The following is a 24,147-nucleotide window of genomic DNA, read 5'->3' on the forward strand; positions in this document are numbered from 1 at the left end:
GTGGAAGACACCCATTCCTTGATGTGACCCCCTATGCCCAACATATTACTTTCAGTTATATCCATTTATCCATACATATCCATAGACTCCTACTTTAGCTCTAACATAGGTTATACTTCATTATATTATTTATTATTAGAATTCTTTTCCAGCAAGATTATCCATAATTCCTATGTCCATGTAATCCTCTTTATTCAACTAGTCTTAGGCTCTCTCCCTAGGGGTTTCATATTAGATTGCCTTACTTCCCCTAATCTTATGTCCATGGCCATGGGTTCTGTGGTCTCGCTCCGGGGTTGCGCGGTGCCTAGTTCCTCCCCCTCGCCCGTCCCATATGTGACGGGGTAGGGGTTGACCTCTGCACCTCGACATCATGCTCACGCACTCTCTCGCACGGCCTCTCCCTGCGTGCCGATCGAGGGGTGTGTATTCTTATCATCTCATGCTGCGGCGACCATGGAGTGTATCTCCTCCTCGCCGCTTAGCGTGCACGCATGACGTTGGTGGGGTCCCGCCCCCTTTTGGCGGGTATTTCAGCCGGGAGGGAGCCGTGGGCCACTCATAGGCTATTACCATCTAGTTGGGACAACAATATTCATCTCCATCTTGTTTGACCTAGGTATGTGAGGGTTTCCCCAGGATTTGACATTCACTTTCTCTTTTATATATATATATAATACATGTAATTACATTTACTTAGCCCCTTTCTTGTATGCATTGTAGGATTCTAATGGACATCTCATTCCTGGATATGCCTACTATACAGTTACCATACCTTATCCTGGGCCCCCAATTTCCCACCTCGGTCCCCCTATGTGTGGTCCATCCTCCTATCCTCGGCTGGCTGGCCCCTCCACCCGCCACCTAGCCTGCATGTCCATATGGGCGCTGGGTTGTGGGGATTGCACTGGGCTGGGTTTCCCCGCCTCAACCCCGGGGGAGACTAACATATCCAGGCTTTGCTCATCTAAATACAGTAGCAATGGGTACACACCCATTGGATACGTTACAGGTTAGTACCATCACTAGTCCATACTCAAGGGTGCCAGGTTTACAGCATGTTTTAATATTATGAATTCATCTTACCATGTTGTTTATAAATATTTATTATTATCAATTTTGTACATTAATTCTTCATTATTGTTGTCTGTACCAATCATGTCCTTCTATGTATAAACATTAAATATGTGACTATTGTGCATCGAATATGTGTATATCGTGCCTATATTGTACACAAGAAATATTGTTTTGTTCATGATAGGGACTACCCTTTGGGGATTGGTTACTACCAATAAGTTGACATTCCATACTTGCAGAGACTTGCAGAGACATACACCTCATTTAAAGTCCCATAATCGCTCTTTTTATTGTTTTTTAGTTTGTTACGTTTGTCTAAGGAGTGTGAAAAAAAATAATTGTTGCAAAACAATATTTACAAATAAGCCTTACATAGTAGGCAATGTTGAAAAAAGACACAAGTCCATTACGTCCAACCTATGTGTGTGATTTTATGTCAGTATTACATTGTATAACCCTGTATGTTGTGGTCGTTTAGGTGATTATCTAATCACTGCCTGTGGAAGAGGATTCCACATCCTAAACGCTCTTATGCCCCGTACACACGGTCAGAATTTCCGATGGACAATGTCCGATCGGAGCGTGTTGTCGGAAATTCCGACCGTGTGTGGGCGCCATCGGACATTTTCCATCGGATTTTCCGACACACAAAGTTGGAGAGCAGGAGATAAAATTTTCCGACAACAAAATCCGATCGCGTCAATTCCGACCGTGTGTGGCCTGTTCCGACGCACAAAGTGCCACGCATGCTCAGAAGAAATTCCGAGACGGGACAGCTCGTTCTGGTAAACTTAGCGTTCGCAATGGATACAGCACTTTCGTCACGCTGCAATGTTAAAAATGGTTTAATACAGCGCACTCTCTTCTTCTTTATAATGTGACAAGAATTAAGTAGTTTTGCTGCTCATATTCACACACACTTCTCACAAACTTTTATTTGTGTTTTTTTAGTGGGATTCCCTGAATATATTGTTATTAGTTGTCACATCTGACAGTTTTATATATTTTTTTTTTTTTTTTTTTGGATTTTCAGCCTTTTTTTTTCTTTAATGTTTGGATTTTTTCCAAGGCTGATCTTTGTTCAATATTATTTTTATTTTTACTCCCGAATATTTTTGTGTGTGTTTTGTGTGTCAAGTTACCCCAACACCATTGATATCTTTTATTATTTAATCTCCAGGAGATTGTTTGGTGTTGGTGTCCCTTGTTCATTTCACATTGTATATTTGAAATGTACCTGAATCCTCACAAACCAACTGTCATTTTTGAAGTCAAACACATAGGAGAGTATAATTCAAAACAAAAATCCTTTATTAAGGGATCAGAACCAAACAAAGAAGAAGGCAACACTGGATCAACAGGAGAAATTAGCGAAGCCTGGGACCCCCACGGCAGACATCAATTTGAACATCAAAATTGGTGGCCTGAGGAGTCCATATGTAAGGGAGGGCAGTCTGGTCCAGAATTCGCAGAGATCCAGATAGCAGCAGATGACATCTGTGTCCCCAGGCTGTGGTACCACAAGAGGCTGCATCTTTTGGCCGACCAGACTGAACCCAGGGCAATCACTGTCTGGTCTTCCTTGCACGCTTCCTTCCGGGCTGTGGCTGTGCAGTTGGAGATGTGGCAGGAGGAGGAGTAGGACCTGGAGGAGGAGGAGGACTGGGGGGACCTGAAGGAGGACTGGGGGGACCTGGAGGAGGACTGGGGGGACCTGGAGGAGGACTGGGAGGACCTGGAGGAGAGGGAGGAGGAGGAGGAGGACCATCCCAAAGATGTGTCTGAGTTGTAATTTGGCCCCTCATACCTTTCTCCAGAGCCTCCGATATGAGGGCCTCACACAAGACTTTTTGGCCCTCCTCCATCCTCTGCATTTTATAGGCTATGAAGGCAGCAATGTTCTCCTCCATGGAGTGTAGTGCTCCCAGGACCTCTGTAGCCCTCCAAAAGAATGCTATATCAGCCTCCTCTAGGGTACTCCTCCTGTTTTCAGGGGGGGGTGGAGGGACCTGCAGATCAGCCAGCCGGCTTGGCCCGGCCACCTCCTGGCTGAGACTTCCCTGTGTATGAAAAAGGGACATGGTTTTAGTTTTTGCTTCATCAATCACAATCCTAAATTAGTACTCCCAACTAACATCTAGTTAACATCATTGATTGGACAACCAGCAATATTTAGAGGAATGCTATACCTGGCTCAATCTGGGCTCCTCCACATATCGCCTGGAAGGCCCAGGTTGGGCATCAGAAGCCTCAGCCGGGGGGGAAGGAAGCGTGGAAGGAAGACTTGAGAGGGATGGCCTGGGTTCAGTCTGGGCTGCCAGAAAGTGCAGCCTGTCGTAGTACAACATCCTGGGGACATAGATGTCATCTGCTGCTCCAGATCTCTGCGAATCCAGGACTTTCTTGCGCTCCCTCAGATATGTGCTCCTCAGGCCACCAATGAAAATCTTTAAATAGATGATGTCTGCCGTGGGGATCACCTGCTTCACAATTTCACACAATTGCTCCAGTGCTGCCTTCCTCTTTGTTTGGTTCTTGAAATGGGGGTGGGTAATCTCCCACAGACGGCAGCTCACTTAGCATCTCTATGAATACTGACATGAAGTCATTGTCTTTCATTAAGATATCCATGTTCACTGCAAGACACAACACAAGACAAAGCCTAATGTCACACAAAACTCTCCTAATCTTGTTACAATATAGGCCTCAATCTAGAAGCAGTATAGGCACAAGTTTGTCTCTTACCTTCGTTCTTACGATCGGCGCGTCCAATGCTCCTTCCTCCATTCACAGATCGTACGTAATACGCACGCGTGTTACGCTTTATACACACTGCGCATGCGTGTAACTCCGCCCGCCCCTGACGTTCTTTCTAGTCTATTCCCCGCCCCTTTTCGTTCTGCGCAGTGGGTGAGGAGCATGATGGCGGAGTTACAGCAGGTGCATGCTAATTCTAGCAACGAGGAGGAGGAGGAGGAAAGCCCGGATCCAGGCACGTCCCGATCCAGAAGGAGACGTTTTAAGGCCACAAATATGTTGTTTGGGGAGATGTTGGAGATGGTCGACATCATGAGGAAGTCCGACTATGACGGAAAATATGGGCCTTACCCCCACCCCAACATCTGAAAGGCAAAAATCATTGCTAAAGTGATCAAAAGCCTTCACAGGAATTTCGGGGTACGAAGATCTAAAGATCAGCAACTTCAGTCGGACCTGAAGTTGAGAGAGCCAGAGCAGTACCGAAAGATCCGGAGAGTGCTGCAAAAAAGTAAGTAGTTGTGCTGTGTTCCTATTCTTTCTGTCTTTATTCCGTTCGTTCTGCTCCATATGCTTTTATTAATTGTAACGTTTAAAAGGGCAACTTTAATGTTCATGGGCCCATTATTTGTTCGTATCAAACATTTTTCTTTCGGCCTCTAGAACACCATTGTTTAGGCCATATGCATTTTCACACATTTTTTGGGGCCTACTTGGATGCCAAATATTTGTTTGTGTAGATGGGTTTGTTACTAGAATGAAATGCCAACTAGATTGTGTGTAAGGAGAGGACACTGAGCAGCTGTTTTCACATCTAGACACTGGAGCACTAGTGTGGGACCCCACAACACCATTTTTTTTAGGGGGCCCACACAGGTGCTCCAGTGTATACTATAGGGGGGGCTACATCTGTGAAGCTTGTACCAAACAGGTAAAGTATTGCAGCTTGACAAAGGCCACTAAAAAATATACATCTTGGAACTTGGCTAAAATAGACAATTGTACCCCACTTCCAAGCAATGTTTCCTATTTCTAGTTCTGCTTCAAATATCTGTGTGCTAAGTATACCATTTTTGTTTTACATAGGGGAGAAAAGACTCGGAGGACACCCCTCATCCCAGGAGAACACAGACCCCCCACCTATGGAAGAAGGTGAAATACCACCAACACAAGAAGAAGAGCAGGAGGAAGAAGAAGATGTGGTGGAGATTGGCACCACAACAGGTGAGTGCCTGCGACCACAGGCTCAGGTAAAAGAGATGGATGTTGGCAGATTTTTGAGACCTTTTTTTTTGTTCTTTATCTCTTTTCAGGTGATCGTGATGTGAGGGAGAGAGAACGTTTCACATCTGAAAGTGCCCAGATACTGATCGGGGAGATCATGGGGTGTAATCTCGAATTGCACAACATACAGCAACAAATCAGTGATGTTATTAAAAAAAATAATAACATCATTGATGTTTTGGGGAAAATTTAAACCCCACAAAATCACCTGTTTTATTGTGGTCCAATCTTCCAAAAATTTTTTCAATGTTTAGAAAATCCAAATTTGGAGGATGCACACAGTGTGCCAACATGTGCTATCTGCCATCACGGGAGATCAATGGACGCGTTTTGGGGGTGCAACCCCTTCCTCAATTATAAAGTCGCGTTGAGGAAGGGCTTGCTCCCCCAAAACACGTCCCTTGATCCCCCCTGATGGCAGATAGCACATGTTGACATTCTGAACTTGGTGTACATCTTCCAAATTTGGCTTTTCCAGGGGTGATTTCCCCCCATCTGAACGCTATATCAAACCCAGTTCCTAAATACTGATGTCTGATATAGCCTTCAGGTTTTACCATATGTGAACTTTGTAAGTTCAAGTTTTTTGGCTTTCTTGTTGGTTTTACACAGGCCTGTTTTATCTGAAATGGATATTTCGATTTTTAAAAAAATGCTACTGCAAAAATTGTTATACAACAAACATGTTGGTTTGTTTTAAAAGCCTTTCGTAAATGCACATGTGATTGTGCAGGTATAAAAAAGTGGCTTACTCAAGAATAGGGATGAGCCGAACACCCCCCTGTTCGGTTCGCACCAGAACATGCGAACAGGAAAAAAGTTCGTTCGAACACGCGAACACCGTTAAAGTCTATGGGACACGAACATGAATAAACAAAAGTGCTAATTTTAAAGGCTTATATGCAAGTTATTGTCATAAAAAGTGTTTGGGGACCTGGGTCCTGCCCCAGGGGACATGGATCAATGCAAAAAAAAGTTTTAAAAACGGCCGTTTTTTCAGGAGCAGTGATTTTAATAATGCTTAAAGTCAAACAATAAAAGTGTAATATCCCTTTACGGTGACTTGACGGGACTTCCCTGTGACGTCACGGGGAATGCCACAGGGAAGTCTCGTCATGTCCCGTGCGTCAGAGGGGGGCGGGGTCACCGGGTGGCCCCGCCCCCCGTTATTTAAGAACTGTCAGACGAGGAGCGCCGTCACACAGAGGGAGCCTCCCTCCATACCAGCATGAATTGCGGAGCGGCCCGGAGAAGAAAATGAAGAAGAGAAGAAAAGAAGAAGAGAAGAGCGGGAGCCTCCCCCCCATGCCATGGGTGCGGAGCGGCCCGAGGAGAAGAAGATAGAAGACGCCGCGGAGGAGATGCTGGATGAGAACGCCGGAGGAAGAACCAGAAGAGCCAGAAGAACCAGAAGAACCAGAAGATGAAGGAAGATAGAAGAAGCATTTAAATAAAGGAATTGTCAAAAACTGTCTCTTGTCATTTTTAAGATTTTTGACACTTTTTTCGTGAAATGGTAGGGGTACTTATGTACCCCCTTACCATTTCACACAGGGGGGGGGCCGGGATCTGGGGGTCACCTTGTTAAAGGGGGCTTCCAGATTCCGATAAGCCCCCCGCCCGCAGACCCCCACAACCACTGGCCAGGGTTGTGGAGATGAGGCCCTTGTCCTCATCAACATGGGGACAAGGTGTTTTGGGGGGCTACCCCAAAGCACCCTCCCAATGTTGAGGGCATGTGGCCTGGTACGGTTCAGGAGGGAGGGGGGGCCGCACTCTCGTCCCCCCCTCTTTTCCTGCGGCCTGCCAGGTTGCGTGCTCGGATAAGGGTCTGGTATGGATTTTTGGGGGGACCCCATGCCGTTTTTTTTTTTTTTTTTGGCGCGGGGTTCCCCTTAAAATGCATAGCAGACCTGAAGGGTCTGGTATGGAATTTAGGGGGAACCCCACGTCATTTTTTTTTTTTAATTTTGGCCGGGGTTCCCCTTAATATCCATATCAGACCTGAAGGGCCTGGTATGGAATTTAGGGGGACTCCCACGTCATTTTTTTTTTTTTTTTTGGTTCGGGGTTCCCCTTTGGGGAATTCCCATGCCGTTTTTTATCAATGAACTTCTAAGTGTATTGTCGGCAATGCAATACCCGCGGGTAGTTTTAAATGAGTTTTTTCCTTCAAAATGTCATTTTGCTGTCAGACTGTTCTAAACACAGGAAACATGCGCCCCTTTACAGGCATACTATAGACACCCCCCAGGTACGAAATTTAAAGGGATATTACACTTTTATTGTTTGACTTTAAGCATTATTAAAATCACTGCTCCTGAAAAAACGGCCGTTTTTAAAACTTCTTTTTGCATTGATCCATGTCCCCTGGGGCAGGACCCAGGTCCCCAAACACATTTTATGACAATAACTTGCATATTAGCCTTTAAAATTAGCACTTTTGATTTCTCCCATAGACTTTTAAAGGGTGTTCCGCGGCATTCGAATTTGCCGCGAACACCTCAAATTGTTCGCTGTTCGGCGAACTTGCGAACAGCCAATGTTCGAGTCGAACATGAGTTCGACTCGAACTCGAAGCTCATCCCTACTCAAGAATGTGTGGATTATTGTCTCAACACTACAACACTTTTGGGGTGATGTAATTGCTGTTTTATGCAAAAATGGGGGTTATTTCCTAAGGGCAAATCCACTTTGCACTACAAGTGCAGGTTCAGTGCAGTTGCAAGTGCACTTGTAGTGAAATGTGTTTTAGCATTTAGGAAGTACCAGCCAACACTGTTTTTTATAAGGTTACCCAATCACGACATTTTCTGCACTCAACACATTTCTGTCAGGGTCAGCTAAAACAAACACAAGCAGTAAATGTCCACAAAGAATTTCTTTTGGTTGTTTTTTATTTGAAAAAGGTTTCACAGATTGTCTGGCATATTGATAGCCCCCCTACCCGCAAAGAACTCCAGTTATCGTAACCGGACATCACGGGCACTCAGGGAGGGCAAGCCAGGACGGCCACTTTCAAGCGCCGTCAGTGTTGATGGATTTGGGATTCCGGCCTCAGGCCCAACTGAGCCAGCATAGTTGGCTGAATGTTTTCTTAAAAAATTATGGAGAACACAGCAGGCAAGTATTATATGGTTCAGTTTATACTCCGCCATATGGATGGGTGTCAGAAATAATCGGAACCGGCTGGCCAGGATTCCAAATGTGTTCTCCACCACTCTTCGGGCTCTGGCCAGCCGGTAATTAAAAACCCTCTGTTCCGGGGTGAGGGTCCTCATCGGGAATGGCCGCATCAGGTGGTCCCCCCAGCGCAAATGCTTCATCAGCAACGAACACAAATGGGAGACCTTCAACATTGTCCTCTGGAGGTGGCAAGTCCAAGCTGCCATTCTGGAGACGCCTGTAGAACTCCGTCTGGGCGATGACTCCACCATCGTACATCCGGCCATTCTTCCCCACGTCCACATACAAGAACTCGTAATTAGCCGACACCACCGCCAACATCACTATACTATTAAACCCCTTGTAATTATAATAGTACAACCCCGAGTTGGGTGGTGGGACGATGTGGACGTGTTTCCCATCAATTGCCCCTCCGCTGTTAGGAAAGTCCCACCGCTGGGCAAAGTGGGAGGCCATTCCTGTGGCGTTGAAGGAAACTGTTGAGGAAAAACAATAAACATTACTATTTTTTCACAGAAACATGGCAAGCAGATTATACACAAACATTATGGGGCAACCTCCAGATAGCATTTATTAAGGGGAATTTAACAACAACAAAGTATAAGGTACACCTATCATATTCCCCCTCCCCCCCATGGGCCATTTCTAACATTATAAGGGGGGGAACTCTTGGACAGGTAACCCTCTTCACTTCATTGAGAGATGAATGCCTAAATACAGGGTATTACTTGGAACAGACCCTCCTTAGTTACACTATTGGCAGCCCACTGGACAGGTAAGAAGTGTCATAATACAAAGATATAAATACACACTGTACACATTTGAGGACATTTGAACATTCTGCTATTACCTATCAAGATAATAATAGGATACAAAAACTTTAAACAGTACCATTGGAAAGTATACAGGCAGGCCCTTGCACTACATGCTTTGGGAAATTCATCCATAAATCTGACCAGTAAAGAGGTGGGTATAGTGTGTATGGGTTTGGCAAAGTCAGCAGATAGATGATTGAGGATAGAGAATTGGGATCAGCTGACTTAGCAGTTGGGGGAGGGAGGGTTACAAAAAATTTGGGGACACCACAAAAAAAAGCCTCTGGCACTCTGCCTGAATTTAAATAAAAAATAACATTTCCAAACATTTTAGGGGGTGTTTGGGGTAAAGCACTACTATGGAGCTGATAAAATACATTGTTAAGTGACTACATGAGGTGAATATAGGGCAGGAGACACCATGCTGGAGAGGTTATTGAAGGGCAAATATGTATGAAGGACATAAAAGAATAATTACATAAAAATCCAGCATGCATGAGGACAAAGGGGACATTCACAGCATATTACAATCATGGTAATTAGGGAATGAGGAAAGAAATACAATATATTAGCAAACATTCAATACAATAAAATGTGATATAAAAGGATAAAAATCTTACCTTCATATACTCCTTCTGCAGGACCTGGATGATGGCAGAACAGGTCTCTGGGATAATGATACCCAGAGCCTGGGGGGAGATGCCTGTCGAGAACTTGAGGTCCTGCAGGCTTCTCCCTGTCGCCAAATACTGCAAGGTAGCGACCAACCTCTGCTCCGCAGGGATGGCTTGCCTCATGCAGGTATCCTGCCTGCTAATATAGGGGGTCAGCGAAGCCAACAGACGTGAAACACGGGGTCCGTCATCCTGAGAAAGTTCCTGAAATCATCAGGATTATTCTCACGGATCTCACGGAGCAAAGGCATATGACAGAACTGGTCACGCTGAAGCAACCAATTCTTGGTCCATAAACTCCTCCTCACCCTGTTCATGGACTGGACTTGTGTCAAGGTCAGGACCCCAACACCAAGTCCCCGCACAGCACGAACTCTACGAGCAGTACGCATACGAAACATGGCTAGAAAACGGTCGGCTACTCAGAACGAAGTAACAGAACACACTGAAGAACAGCAAGGCCTGTGAAGAGTGACCTGAAAACCAGTAACGAACGAACAAGAATACAATGACTACCTAAAGTCACGCGGAACTTGCTGCACGCACTGAAGAGCAGATACAAACCCACAAGCACAAACTGAACGGCAGAAAACGATCTGAAAGCCACGAGTCTGAAAAAGCGCGAATCGTCTCTCACCAAACTTTTACTAACACGAGATTAGCAAAAGGAGCCCAAAGGGTGCCGCGCTTGGTTCTGAACCGGCCTTTTCTAGTCTCGTCGTACGTGGTGTACGTGACCGCGTGGTTGTCGATCGGAAATTCCGACAACTTTGTGCGACCGTGTGTAGGCAAAACAAGTTTGAGCCAACATCCGTCGGAAAAAATCCTAGGATTTTGTTGTCGGAATGTCCGAACAAAGTCCGACCGTGTGTACGCCCTATAACAGTAAAGATTCCTCTACTCAGTTTAAGGTTAAACCGCTTTTCTTCTAATTTTACTGAATGGCCGCGTGTCTTATTAAATTCTGCTTCGTGGAAAAGTATTATCCCTATTGTGGGATCACCAGTACGGTATTTGTACATTGAAATCATATCCCCTCTCAACCGTTTCATCTCCAGAGAGAACAAGTTCAGTGCTCGTAACCTTTCCTCATAACTAAGATCCTCTAGTCTCTTTATTAGCTTTCTTGCCCTTCTCTGGAATCTCTCCAGTTTCAGCACATCCTTCCTGAGGACTGGTGCCCAGAACTGGACAGCATACTCCAGGTGCAGCCGGGACCAGAGTCTTGTAGAGTGGGAAAACCCTTGTTAATGCATGCCAATATTCTGTTTGATTTGCTTGCAGCAGCTTGGTATTGCATGCCATTGCTGAGCCTGTCATCTACTAGGACCCCCAGGTCCTTTTCCATCCTAGATTCCACCAGAGATTCTCCCCCTAGTGAGTAGATTGCATTCATATTTTTGCCACCCAAATGCATTTTATTAAATTTTTCTACATTAAACCTCATTTGCCATGTAGTTGCCCACCCCATTAATTTGTTCAGATCTTCTTGCAAGGTTTCCACATCCTGCGGAGAAGTTATTGCCCTGCTTAGCTTAGTATCGTCTGCAAATACAGAGGTTGAGCTGTTTATCCCATCCTCCCAGGTCGTTTATCAATAAATTAAATTTGGTCCCAGGACAGAACCCTGGGGGACCCCACTTTCCACCCCGGACCATTCCAAGTACTCCTCATCACTACCCTCTGAACTTGCCCCTGTAGCCAGTTTTCAATCCATGTACTCACCCTATGGTAAATGCCAATGGACCTTACTTTGTACAGTGAACGTTTATGGGGAACTCTATCAAATGCCTTTGCAAAATCCAGATACACCACGTCTACGGGCCTTCCTTCATCTAGATGGCAGCTCAACTCCTCATAAAAGGTTAATAGATTGGTTTGGCAAGAACGGTTCTTCATGAATCCATGCTGATTACTGCTAATGATACAGTTGTCAGTAGGGGGCGTGACCGGATGTTGGAGTGAGTAGCGGCATGTGAGGCCTCTCCTCTGTTCTATCCCTCCGTGCCTACACAAAATATCTCGGCAGCAGTTACCTGGCTTGCAGAGCTCAGTCCATTCACTCCCCCGCAGGAATACCCCGTTCGTCTACTCAGTCCTCTCTGTGCGCTGTTAAACTGGAGCAGAGGCGCGGGCGCTCGGACAGGATGAAGGAGGTGCCAGCGTCCTCTCCCTGGTATGGTGAGGAGGGGCTAGCGCTGATCGCCGAGGCTTGTGAGGTTGCCAGGGCAACGACTTCAGTCACTGTGTGAGGCGGGGGTGTGGACAGAGATTGTTATATGTGAGGAAGGAGCGATCCTGTGCCGCTCAGCTGACCCAGTAGTGGCTTAAGGTAAAATCTGTCAGATACAAAATGGACTTACATAGTGGACTCTGCTCTAGATTTCACCTCTCACCTACTGTTTATAGCGCAGTGAGGAGGAGCTCGGGAAGCCTGATCTGGGGTTTCATAGCATCTTGCCTGTGTGAGTGAGAGGGACACTGAGGCGGCTTGGAGTACACTGCATAAAGGGATTTGACAGAATACCCCTGTAAAATCAGAATGAGCTGGGAGTGCTGAGATACTGTCAGAGGCGGGCTAGAAGCGCATTCCAGCAGCACTTTTGCACAAGCAGTGCATCATTAGGATTGCTATTGAGACCGTGTAAGCATTGAAGCTAGATAACCCTAACAAACTTTCTTTTAATCTCCCTTTATATTTAATTTTCTTGTATATCTGGATATGACTAGGAAAAAGGGTGAGGAACAGCAACAACAGGAGCACCCCAGTTCTCAGGCCACTCGCTCGTCCAAGGAGAAGGGGAATCAGGTGGCAGCAGCAGCAGCAGCAGCGGCCAAACTGGAAAAGTGCGTGCACTCCTCCACCTCTTCTCCAACTAAAAGCGCCCAACAACAACAAGATAAATCTCGGACGGGTGGATCAGGGGATAGAAAGAGCACCGGTAAACTGTCAGTGGCAATGCCCACTTCTACAAAAACTGTGAGTAATAAAAGCCTGGTGGGGGAACCCCCGGGAAATGCTACTGAAATTGTCTCTGAAGTGTATACACCAACGGTAGCCGAACCCACTCTGAAAGATGTTTTTTGTGCAGTTAACCTATGTAAAGGTTCATTGAATGATCTGTGCAACCAGTTAAGGGGGTTAAAAGAAGAACTACTCTCAATAAGTCAAGAGTTACAAAGGACTATTGTAAGAACAACTACACTGGAGGAGAGGTTGAGTCAGGTAGAGGACGCTCTAAACCCCAATGAAGTTAGAGGTCAAAGCATTGCAAACACAGATGGGCCTATACAAAGCTAAAATGGAGGAACCGAGAATAGGTCACGTAGGAACAACGTGAGGGTAGTGGGCCTCCCTGAGCGGTGTGAGGGTCCCCACTCCGAGGAGTTCCTGGAGTCATGGCTCAAGGGAACATTTGGGACAGAAACCTTCTTGCATCTTTTTGCAATCGAAAGAGCTCACAGGGTTCCATCTAGATCTCCGCCATCAGGGGGCTATCCCAGGCCTATAATCATGAAAATCCTCAATTATAAAGATAAGGCGATATTGATGCGAAAGACCAGAGAGTTGGGGGATATCCTGTACAATGGAGCTAGAATCTCACTATACCCTGACTACTCTCCAGACCTGCAGAAACGAGGGCTGAATTCAAGGACATTAAACGTAGCTTGCGGAGTCACAAAGTTGTATACGCTCTGTTGTATCCAGCACACTTACGTATATCTGCATTAGGGGCAACCCATTTTTTTGACACTGCTGCAGGGGCATCAAAGTGGCTTGAAGACAACAAAAAGAATCTGTAGAGCTATGTAGCAATTGGTTAATTCTGTGTTTAGTTTTGAAACTTTTTTTTTCCTTCACTTTTTTCTTCTTTTCTCCCTTTTTCTTTTTTCTTTTTCTTTTTCTCTTTTTCTCCAGGTCTGGGGATGATTATTGTGAGGGAGGAGGGAGGGGAATAAGGGGAAATTAAGCGGAGGATGGCACGGGGGGGTGGGGGGAGGCTTGGTAGTTGAGAGTCACTGATGAAAGATGTGGGATCATTGGTTATGTAAGTTTTGGGTGTATTTTTGATGTTTTTGAATGGGGTCACTGGAGGGGGGAGGGGATTGTTGGGGAATTTCAAGTAGGGATGAGCCGAACACCCCCCTGTTCGGTTCGCACCAGAACATGCGAACAGGAAAAAAGTTTGTGCGAACACCGTTAAAGTCTATGGGACACGAACATGAATAATCAAAAGTGCTAATTTTAAAGGCTTATATGCAAGTTATTGTCATAAAAAGTGTTTGGAGACCCGAGTCCTGCCTCAGGGGACATGGTTTAATGCAAAAAAAAGTTTCAAAAACGGCCGTTTTTTCAGGAGCAGTGATTTTAATAATGCTTAAAGTCAAACAATAAAAGTGTAATATTCCTTTAAATTTCATACCTGGGGGGGTGTCTATAGTATGAATGTAAAGGGGCGCATGTTTCCCGTGTTTAGAACAGTCTGACAGCAAAATGACATTTCAAAGAAAAAAAGTAATTTAAAACTACTCGCGGCTATTGCATTGCCGGTCCGACAATACACATAAAAGTTCAGAACCCTGAACCAAAATTAAAAAAAAATATGATGTGGGGGTCCCCCTAAATTCCATACCAGGCCCTTCAGGTCTGGTATTGATATTAAGGGGAACCCCGGCCAAAATTTTTTAAAAAAATGACGTGGGGGTCCCTCTAAATTCCATACCAGACCCTTCAGGTCTGGTATGGATTTTAAGGGGAACCCCGCGCCAAAATAAAAAAAAAAATGGTGTGGGGTCCCCCCAAAGATCCATACCAGACCCTTATCTGACAACGCAACCTGGCAGGCCGCAGATAAAGAGGGGGGGATGAGAGAGCGCCCCCCCTCCTGAACCGTACCAGGCCACATGCCCTCAACATTGGGAGGGTGCTTTGGGGTAGCCCCCAAAACACCTTGTCCCCATGTTGATGAGGACAAGGGCCTCATTCCCACAACCCTGGCCAGTGGTTGTGGGGGTCTGCGGGCGCGGGGCTTATCAGAATCTGGAAGCCCCCTTCAACAAGGGGACCCCCAGATCCCGGCCCCCCCTGCGTGAAATGGTTACCATTTCACTAAAAAACTGTCAAAAATGTTAAAAATGACAAGAGACAGTTTTTGACAATTCCTTTATTTAAACGCTTCTTTCTTCTTTCTTCTATATTCCTTCATCTTCTTCTTCTTCTTCTGGTTCTTCTGGCTCTTCTGGTTCTTCCTCCGACATTCTCGTCCAGCATCTCCTCCGCGGCGTCTTCTATCTTCTTCTCCTCGGGCCGCTCTGCACCCATGGCATGGGGGGAGGCTCCCGCTCTTCTCTTTATCTTTTTCTCTTCTTCATCATCTTCTTCTTCATCTTCTTCTTCTTCTTTTCTTCTCTTCTTCTCTTCTTCATCTTCTTCTCCGGGCCGCTCCGCATCCATGCTGGCATGGAGGGAGGCTCCCGCTGTGTGACGGCGTCTCCTCTTCTGACGGTTCTTAAATAATGGGGGGCGGGGCCACCCAGTGACCCCGCCCCCCTCTGGCGCACGGTGACTTGACGGGACTTCACGGGAATGCCACAGGGAAGTCCCGTCATGTCCCGTGCGTCAGAGGGGGCGGGGCCCTGTTATTTAAGAACCATTAGAAGAGGAGACGCGTCACACAGCGGGAGCCTCCCTCCATGCCAGCATGGATGCGGGGCGGCCCGGAGAAGAAGATGAAGAGAAGAAGAGAAGAAAAGAAGAAGATGAAGAGAAGAGCGGGAGCCTCCCCCCATGCCATGAGTGCGGAGCGGCCCGAGGAGAAGAAGATAGAAGACGCCCCGGAGGAGATGCTGGACGAGAACGCCGGAGGAAGAACCAGAAGAAGAAGATGAAGGAAGATAGAAGAAAGAAGAAGCATTTAAATAAAGGAATTGTCAAAATCTGTCTCTTGTCATTTTTAACATTTTTGACAGTTTTTTAGTGAAATGGTAGGGGTACATTTGTACCCCCTTACCATTTCACACAGGGGGGGCCGGGATCTGGGGGTCCCCTTGTTAAAGGGAGCTTCCAGATTCCGATAAGCCCCCGCCCGCAGACCCCCACAACCACCGGCCAGAGTTGTGGGGATGAGGCCCTGTCCTCATTAACATGGGGACAAGGTGTTTTGGGGGGCTACCCCAAAGCACCCTCCCAATTTTGAGGGCATGTGGCCTGGTACGGTTCAGGAGGGGGGCGCTCTCTCATCCCCCCTCTTTTCCTGCAGCCTGCCAGGTTGCGTGCTCGGATAAGGGTCTGGTATGGATTTTTGCGGGGACCCCACGCCGTTTTTTTTTTTAATTTTGGCGCGGAGTTCCCCTTAATATCCATACCAGACCTGAAGGGCCTGGTATGGAATTTAGGGGGACCCCCACGTCTTTTTTTTTTTTTATTTTTGTTCGGGGTTCCCCTGTGGGGAATTACCATACCGTTTTTATCAATGAACTTCTATGTGGTGTATTGTCGGACCGGCAATGCAATAGCCGCGAGTAGTTTTAAATGACTTTTTTCTTTTGAAATGTCATTTTGCTGTCAGACTGTTCTAAACATGGGAAACATGCGCCCCTTTACAGGCATACTATAGACACCCCCCAGCTACAAAATTTAAAGGGATATTACACTTTTATTGTTTGACTTTAAGCATTATTAAATTCACTGCTCCTGAAAAAACGGACATTTTTAAAACTTTTTTTTGCATTGATCCATGTCCCCTGGGGCAGGACCCAGGTCCCCAAACACTTTTTATGACAATAACTTGCATATAAGCCTTTAAAATTAGCACTTTTGATTTCTCCCATAGACTTTTAAAGGGTGTTCCGCGGCATTCGAATTTGCAGCGAACACCCCAAATTGTTCGCTGTTCGGCGAACTTGCAAACAGCCAATGTTCGAGTCGAACATGAGTTCGACTCGAACTCGAAGCGCATTCCTAATTACAAGGTAATGCCCCTAGGGCGAGCCTAGTTAGGCGGGTAAGGATAGAGGAGGGATTTCGAAATAAGCACCAGAGTTGGGTGGCATACAAATTAGAAAAGGGGGGGTTTTGGGGAGGAGTAGGGTCAGATTAGGAGGAGCCTATGCGACACAACAACTAACGGGAAGGGGTTCAATAAGAATAAAGTACACATGCACACGCTGTTCGCACACAATTAGAAGTAGTACAGAAGGAGAGTGTAGAGTCGGAATTGGTCATGGGGACCTCCCGTCTCTCTTTCGTTCTGTTTTCCTTTTTGAAACACTCACAATCGGGATGGTAATTTCGGGAGACACATACGCACATATGGATAATTTTTTTTTTTTTTTTTTCCTGTTTAATTATTGGTTCTTTTTTTACCTAGATTTTGTTTAAAACTCTAAATATAGGATCTTGGAATATCAGGGGCATGGGTGATCCTACCAAAAGGGCAATAGTGTTTTCAGTTTTGGATACCTATGGTATCGAACTGATATGCCTGCAGGAAACCCACCTCACCAACGATACCAAATTATTAATTCAGAGTAATACATTCCAGGCACAGTATCATTCAGTTTACTCCTCCTATTCTAGGGGGGTGAGTGTGTTGGTGGGGAAAGGGGTATTATTTTCCTGCAGGGATGTCAGGATAGAACCATTGGGGTGTTATTTTTTTTGAGTTGTTTGATAGAAAACAAACCCTTTGTGATAGCAAATGTCTATATCCCCCCCCCCCCCCCCCTGTTCAAAACTGAGATTTTTCTTGATTTATTAAAGTTTGTTAGTAGTAGGGGACTTCAATGCAGTTCTTGATAGCAGCTTAGATAGGTTTCTGCCAGGGCCCCGACCAGAAAGGGTATCAGAGGGGCGTTTAGGCCAATTCCTTGGGGAAATGGGATGGTGCGATCTGTGGAGATCACATAACCCAAATACCCGGCGGTATTCCTGTTACACAGGGTCACATTCTACCCCTTCGGTATAGCTATGGCAATGGGTAATAGTGAAGCTCTGCAATTAACAAAAAATAGAGTACTTACCAAGAGGAATATCAGACCACTCTCCCCTAACATTAACTATAAATTTAAGAGATAGACATTATCAAAAAATGTGGACAATAAATCCATTGTGGTTGGACCTGATGGGGAATCCAGCAGAAATTGCCCTTAGATTAAAAGAATTTGTAGCACTTAACTCTGGCACTGCATCAGTGGGGGTAGTGTGGGACACTTTAAAAGCCTTTCTTAGAGGGTTACTACACCAGCAGGTGGTAAAAATAAAGAACAAGTCAAGAGAACTGGAGGCCAGGGCTAGAAAAGAAGTGATGGAATCGGAAGCACAGTATGTGACAGACCCAACCCCAGAGAAATGTTAAATATGGCTCAAGAGGCAGCAAGAGTATAAAGAAGTAATTAATAGAAAAATAGAGAAAAAAAGGCTCTTTCAGAAACAAAATTATTTCGGAGAAGGGGAAAAGACGGGTCGTATGCTTGCACTCTTAGTTAAGTCCAACACATCTCCTTCAGCTATCTCCTCAATTAGGACCACATCTGGAGAGATTACGTCCGATCCCGCGGCAGTTTTGGAGGCTTTTTCTACATTTTATAGGGACCTGTACAGGTCGCGCCGGCGTTCAGACAGGCGCGACATGGATAGGTTCCTGGAGGGAGTTGACTTACCTGCACTTTTGGAGGTAGAAAGGAGAGAGATGGAGTCCCCTCTGACATTAGAGGAGCTACAAAGAGCAGTTGCGGAGCTGTCTGGTAAGAAATCTCCGGGCCCAGACGGGTTTCCGCTGGAGATTTATAAGCAATACGGAGAGGTCCTGCTCCCGGAGCTCCTAGAGGTATTGGAGTGGGCGGCAAATGAGGGTAGGTTGCCCTCCTCAATGGCAGAGGCTAATATAGTAGTAATACCGAAGGAAGGTAAGGATCAATCGGAAGTTTCCTCCTATAGGCCAATATCACTATTGTGCTCCGATGTTAAAATCATTGCAAGAGCGCTGGCATCTAGATTAAATAAATGTATTGCAAAACTTGTGCATTTGGACCAGTCAGGGTTTATCCCCGGTCGGTCCACTAGCACAAATATCAGAAGGGCATATTTGAACCTCCAGGTGCCAACAGAAAATAAGGGCTCCAGAGCTATCTTGTCCCTGGACACAGCCAAGGCCTTTGATAGCCTTGAGTGGGAGTACCTCTGGTGGTCACTGGAGAGGTTCGGATTTGGCCCGATATTTATCGGATGGTTGAAATTGCTATACAATAGCCCAAGCGCCAGGCTCAAAATAAACAACGGTTATTCAGAGCATTTCTTGCTTGAGAGGGGGAGGGGGAGAGGGGGCATCGGCTGAGTTACAGGGTTTTCAGAGGAAAGGAGGTGAAGAAAGGATAGCGTTATACGCAGATGATGTTTTATTTTTCCTGGGAGACACGGGACCCTCCTTGGAAAAAGTGATGCACATAGTTGAGGAATTTGGCAGCTTCTCTGGCTTGTCTATTAACTGTGAGAAATTGTCCCTTTTGCCAGTTGGATGACTCTATCTCGGTGGGAATCCCCCAGTTAAGGATCACAGAGAAGATGAGATATCTCGGCATAGTGCTGTCTAAAGACCCAAACTCGTTCATCGAGGATAATCTAGACCCTTTACTACTGAAATTCAAGAAAAAATGTGATATTTGGAGCAGATTACCCCTGTCCGTGGCGGGACGGGCTAATCTGGCCAAAATGATATGGCTGCCGCAGCTGTTGTACTTATTCCACAACTCCCCGACCTGGATCGGAGAGAAGTGGTTTCAAAAAATCCAATGAGAGCTAATATGGAAAAAAGGACAGGCCAGGATCGCCCTGCACACGCTGCAGCGCCCTGATACGGAGGGGGGATTGGGCGTCCCTTACCCGTTTGGTTATTATTTGGCAGCTCAGCTACAACAGTTGGGGGATGTGTCAGTGGGGGAGGAGGAAATAACAACGCCAAAAATATGCTACAGGGGAACCTGCATAACTCATTAGTTGAAGCACTAGAGGCAGGTTCAAGGCCAGAGGAGATCAAGACACTTAAGATGTTTATTAAAGTTTGGCAGATAGTTAGAAAAATCATGGGGTATAATGGAATCTCAGAATACTCACCAATCTGGAATAACAAATATCTACACGAACTACTAACCATAGACAAAAACAAGTTATGGGAAAGATGTGGGGTGAGCCGGTTGATCCAACTGTATGAAGGGGACACCTTAAAATCATTTGAGGATTTGAGGCAAGAGTATGGGATACCAAATCAAACATTTTACAGCTACCTACAGATTAGACACACTCTGGGTAAACAGTTTAGTGCTCAGCCGCTTGTCTGGACCAAGATCTTATTATTGCAAAAAATAATTAAATCAGACACCACCAAGGGAATTATAGCTGAGATATACGCTCAATTAATTGATAGAATCATCACTGTCCCTGGGAGTAGGGACAGATGGGAGGTAGATGTGGGGCAAATAACAGATGCTCAGTGGAAGAGAATATTAGAACTAGGCCCGGAGACATCGATTTCTCCCTTTACAAAAAGCCTTGCACCTGTTACTATTACATAGAGCTTATTACACCCCCAAGAAATTATATATGTTTGGACGTAGGCCTGATGATGAGTGCCCTAGATGTTGCGATACAGGGGACCTAATACATATGACGTGGAGATGTCCAAAATTGGCTAGATATTGGCATGAGATCCTAGAAATAATTAACACCACGTTTAGAGTCAAATTAGAGCTCGAACCTAAAATATGTATTCTGGGTTATATAAGCAAAGAACTAGGCGATAGGAGTACGGTAATAGCTGTTGCAGGGTGCTTGTATCAAGCGAGAAAATTGATTGCTCAATCTTGGCAATCAAGAACACCTCCGACCCCAGAAGACTGGGTCAGTACCATCAACTCTTTGGTGTGGAAAGAAAAAAAATTCTTCACCAGGTCGGGTAACTATAACAAATTTATAAAGTTATGGAATCCATGGGTACTAGCGATGGTGGGCTCCTCGTCAGTGCTACACTAGTGCCTATGAGTAACTGTTGTCCTAATTAGGAGAGGTGACACAGAATAAATAATCCCCAGTAGAAACATTTAGAGAGTGCAATGAGAAGGGTTGTATGTTAGGAACTAGGTGGGTAAAAGGTTTGGCTCCTCGAAGGGAGGGGGGTGGGGTTTAAAGTCCAGAAAAGGGGTATTCTTGCTAATTGTAACTGTAGTATGGTTATATTGTAAATGTTATGTCTTTTTTATATTTTGTACCGCTGCAAATAACTTAAATAAAAAGATTTTTAAAAAAATGATATCGTTGTCATTACTAAAATCTTGTATATAGTCCCTTATCATCCCCCCCAAGAGCTTGCATATAATTGATGTTAGGCTAACTGGTCTCTGATTCCCAGGGATGTATCTTGGCCCTTTTTTAAATATTGGTGCTACATTGGCTTTTCTCCAATCAGCTGGTACCATTCCAGTCAGTAGACTGTTCGTAAAAATTAGGAACAATGGTCTGGCAATTACTTGACTGAGTTCCATAACTCAGTCAAGCCATCTGGTCCCGGTGTCAAGTCTATTTCTAATTCTGTCCTTTGTTAGCCATGAGGGTGCTTCATGTGTCATGAGGATAAACCTTGCAGTTTTGGTTACTGAAGCCACCTAATTCCCTCATGAAGATGGAGGAGAAGAATAAATGCAATTTCTTCGCCATCTCTCCATCCTTAGTAACCAGATTCCCTTCATCGTTCTTTATAGGACCAATATGATCTTACCTCCCTTTCTAACTATTTATGTATTTAAAGTGGGGTTCCACCCAAAAAAACAAAAATACCTGAAAAATTCTAAAAAAAAAACAAAAACATTTGGATATTTTTTTTTTTTACTTACCTCTAAATGCCTGTTGCTAGGTGGTCCCTCGTAGTCTGCCTCTTCCTTTGCCTGGGCTGGTGACATAATTTCCCCCTCGGCACTGGAAGGGCTCGGCTCTGCTCCCTCCCTCCTGTCAATCATCTGGGACCCATTACAGGTCCCAGGTGATTGAGCGGCCAATCACAGCACGCGGCGCCGCTCGCGCATGCGCAGTGGGAGCCAGGCTGTGAAGCCACAGCCCGGCGCCCACAGTTGAAATAGCGGCGCCAACGAGTGGAGGGGGGGATGAGCGGGTCTTCGATCTCCCACATCGCTGGACCCAGGGACAGGTAAGTGTCCAATTAAAAGTCAGCAGCTGCAGTATTTGTAGCTGCTGACTTTTAATTTCTTTTTTTTTTTAATGGACCCCCTGGGTGGAACTCCTCTTTAAAGAATTTCTTGAGATTTTTTTTTTTTTACTCTCCTCTGCTATGTGCTTTTCGTATTCTATCTTAGCCGCCCTGATTGCACCCTTACATTTCTTGATGCATTTTTCCTGCAAGGATCATAGTTTAGGGAAGTTGGCTCTTTTGAAATTCAGTGTCTTTGTATTCCCCTTTTGTTTCCCATTTGTGCTATTAATACTGAAACAAATTGACCTGTGATCGCTGTTTCCTAAATTGCCCCGTATTTCCATATCAGTGATCAGGCCTGTATTGTTGGTATTCAGTAGGTCTAGTAACGCTTTGTTTCTATTTGGTGTGTTTACCATCTGACCCATGAAATTGTCCTTCAAGACATTTAGGAACTGGCGAGCCTTAGATGAATTTGTGGTTCCTTCCACCCAGTCTATGTCTGGATAATGAAAAAATGAAAATTTGTGTCGGGGAGGTTGCTATAAATAGATTAGCAGAGAGCTGGTCTATTCACAGCACAGCTCTGCAAGCTTCTTCGTTCCTTTGCCTATATGGAGGGGGGAGGGGGTGTGCCTATCCTCCAATCAGCTGTCACACAGTGTATGCCAAGAATCCACACCCACTGCTGGAAAAGGGAGAAACAATTCTAACACGATGTTCACTTTATAAAGAATTAAGAAAGCTAAAGACAGCATATATACATGTAAAACTTATGTAGGGAGATTTGTTTTATCTCTGTGTATTATCTAAAGCTGTTCAATTCACTGGTTATATGTGAGGGTTTACATCCACTTTAAGCAAACTGGAAAAATGATAAAAAACATAATAATAAATAAAATATTTATAAACTCCGCAGCAAAAGTTTGATGACGTTGAAGAAATATAGAGAGTTTGAAATCTAGAACTTTATGCCATGAGCTTTTAAAAGGATTGTTTAGGAAACTCTCAGGCTTGGAGGGAAGACATTGAACGGCAGTTCTTTTTTTACAGTTGAAGAAATGAAGTATGTGTGTTTGTGGAAAAGTAGTTGTCATTCAAAATAAGGATTAAAGTAAATTGAGATGGGTATGTGTGTGACTATCTCTCTTTGCAGAAAATGGTGGCTATTTGTTGTGCATTTCTTAAGTACTCTGGAAAATTTGTATTCACATAAGGTTCTAAACTGTTATCGTTTCACGGCCATATGTGATACAGAGGTCTTTAGTAAACTACGGGTTCCACTGTAAAATATGAAGATTAAATTATATGGGCTAAAGAAAAATGTAATGTATTAATTTGCTATCCTATGTGGAAATGGAATAAAATAAGTTGTATGCTGCCATCAGATAGAAGACAGTGTATAGGAATATGGTTGCTTATAACACATAGTACCCATGGGCGTCCGCTGAACTTTTTTCAGGGGAGGGGCATCATTTTAACCACTTAAGGACCAGGCCTATTTTTTAGATGTGTTGTTTACAAGTTAAAAACAAGTTTTTTTGCTAAAAAATTACTTAGAACCCCCAAACATTATACATTTTTTCCCTAATACCCTAGAGAATAAAATGGCGGTCATTGCAATACTTTCTGTCACACCGTATTTGCACAGTGGTCTTACAAGCGCACTTTTTTGGGAAAAAATACATTTTTTTGCATTAAAAAATAAGACAACAGTAAAGTTAGCCCAATTTTTTTTATATTGTGAAAGATAATGTTACGCCGAGTAAAGTGATACCCAACATGTCACACTCTAAAATTGCGCCCGCTCGTGGAATGGCAACAAATTTTTACCTTTAAAAACTCCATAGGCGACATTTAAAAAATTCTACAGGTTGCATGTTTTGAGATACAGAGGAGGTCTAGGGCTAGAATTATTGCTCTCACTCTACCAATCACGGCGATACCTCACATGTGTGATTTCAGCACAGTTTTCATATGCGGGCGCTACTTGCATATGCGGTCGCTTCTGCATGCGAGCTCGGCGGGACGGGGCGTGTTTTTAAAATTGTTTTTTCTTATTTATTTTACCTTTTTATTTTTTATTTTTACACTGTTTTTTTTTTTTAAATTGTCACTTTTATTCCTATTATAAGGAATGTAAGCATCTCTTGTAAT

The 24,147-nt window shown here is 44.7% G+C and overlaps 1 protein-coding gene across 1 annotated transcript in view; it reads right to left on the reverse strand.

Annotated features, from left to right (window-relative positions):
• Positions 1-24,147, reverse strand: part of NPFFR1 (neuropeptide FF receptor 1) — a 618,890-nt gene that overhangs the window by 413,160 nt on the left and 181,583 nt on the right. The gene's annotated exons all lie outside the window — the stretch shown is intronic.

Source organism: Aquarana catesbeiana, linkage group LG08 (genome assembly GCF_042186555.1).
Source record: "Aquarana catesbeiana isolate 2022-GZ linkage group LG08, ASM4218655v1, whole genome shotgun sequence".
Taxonomy (NCBI): Eukaryota; Metazoa; Chordata; class Amphibia; order Anura; family Ranidae; genus Aquarana; species Aquarana catesbeiana.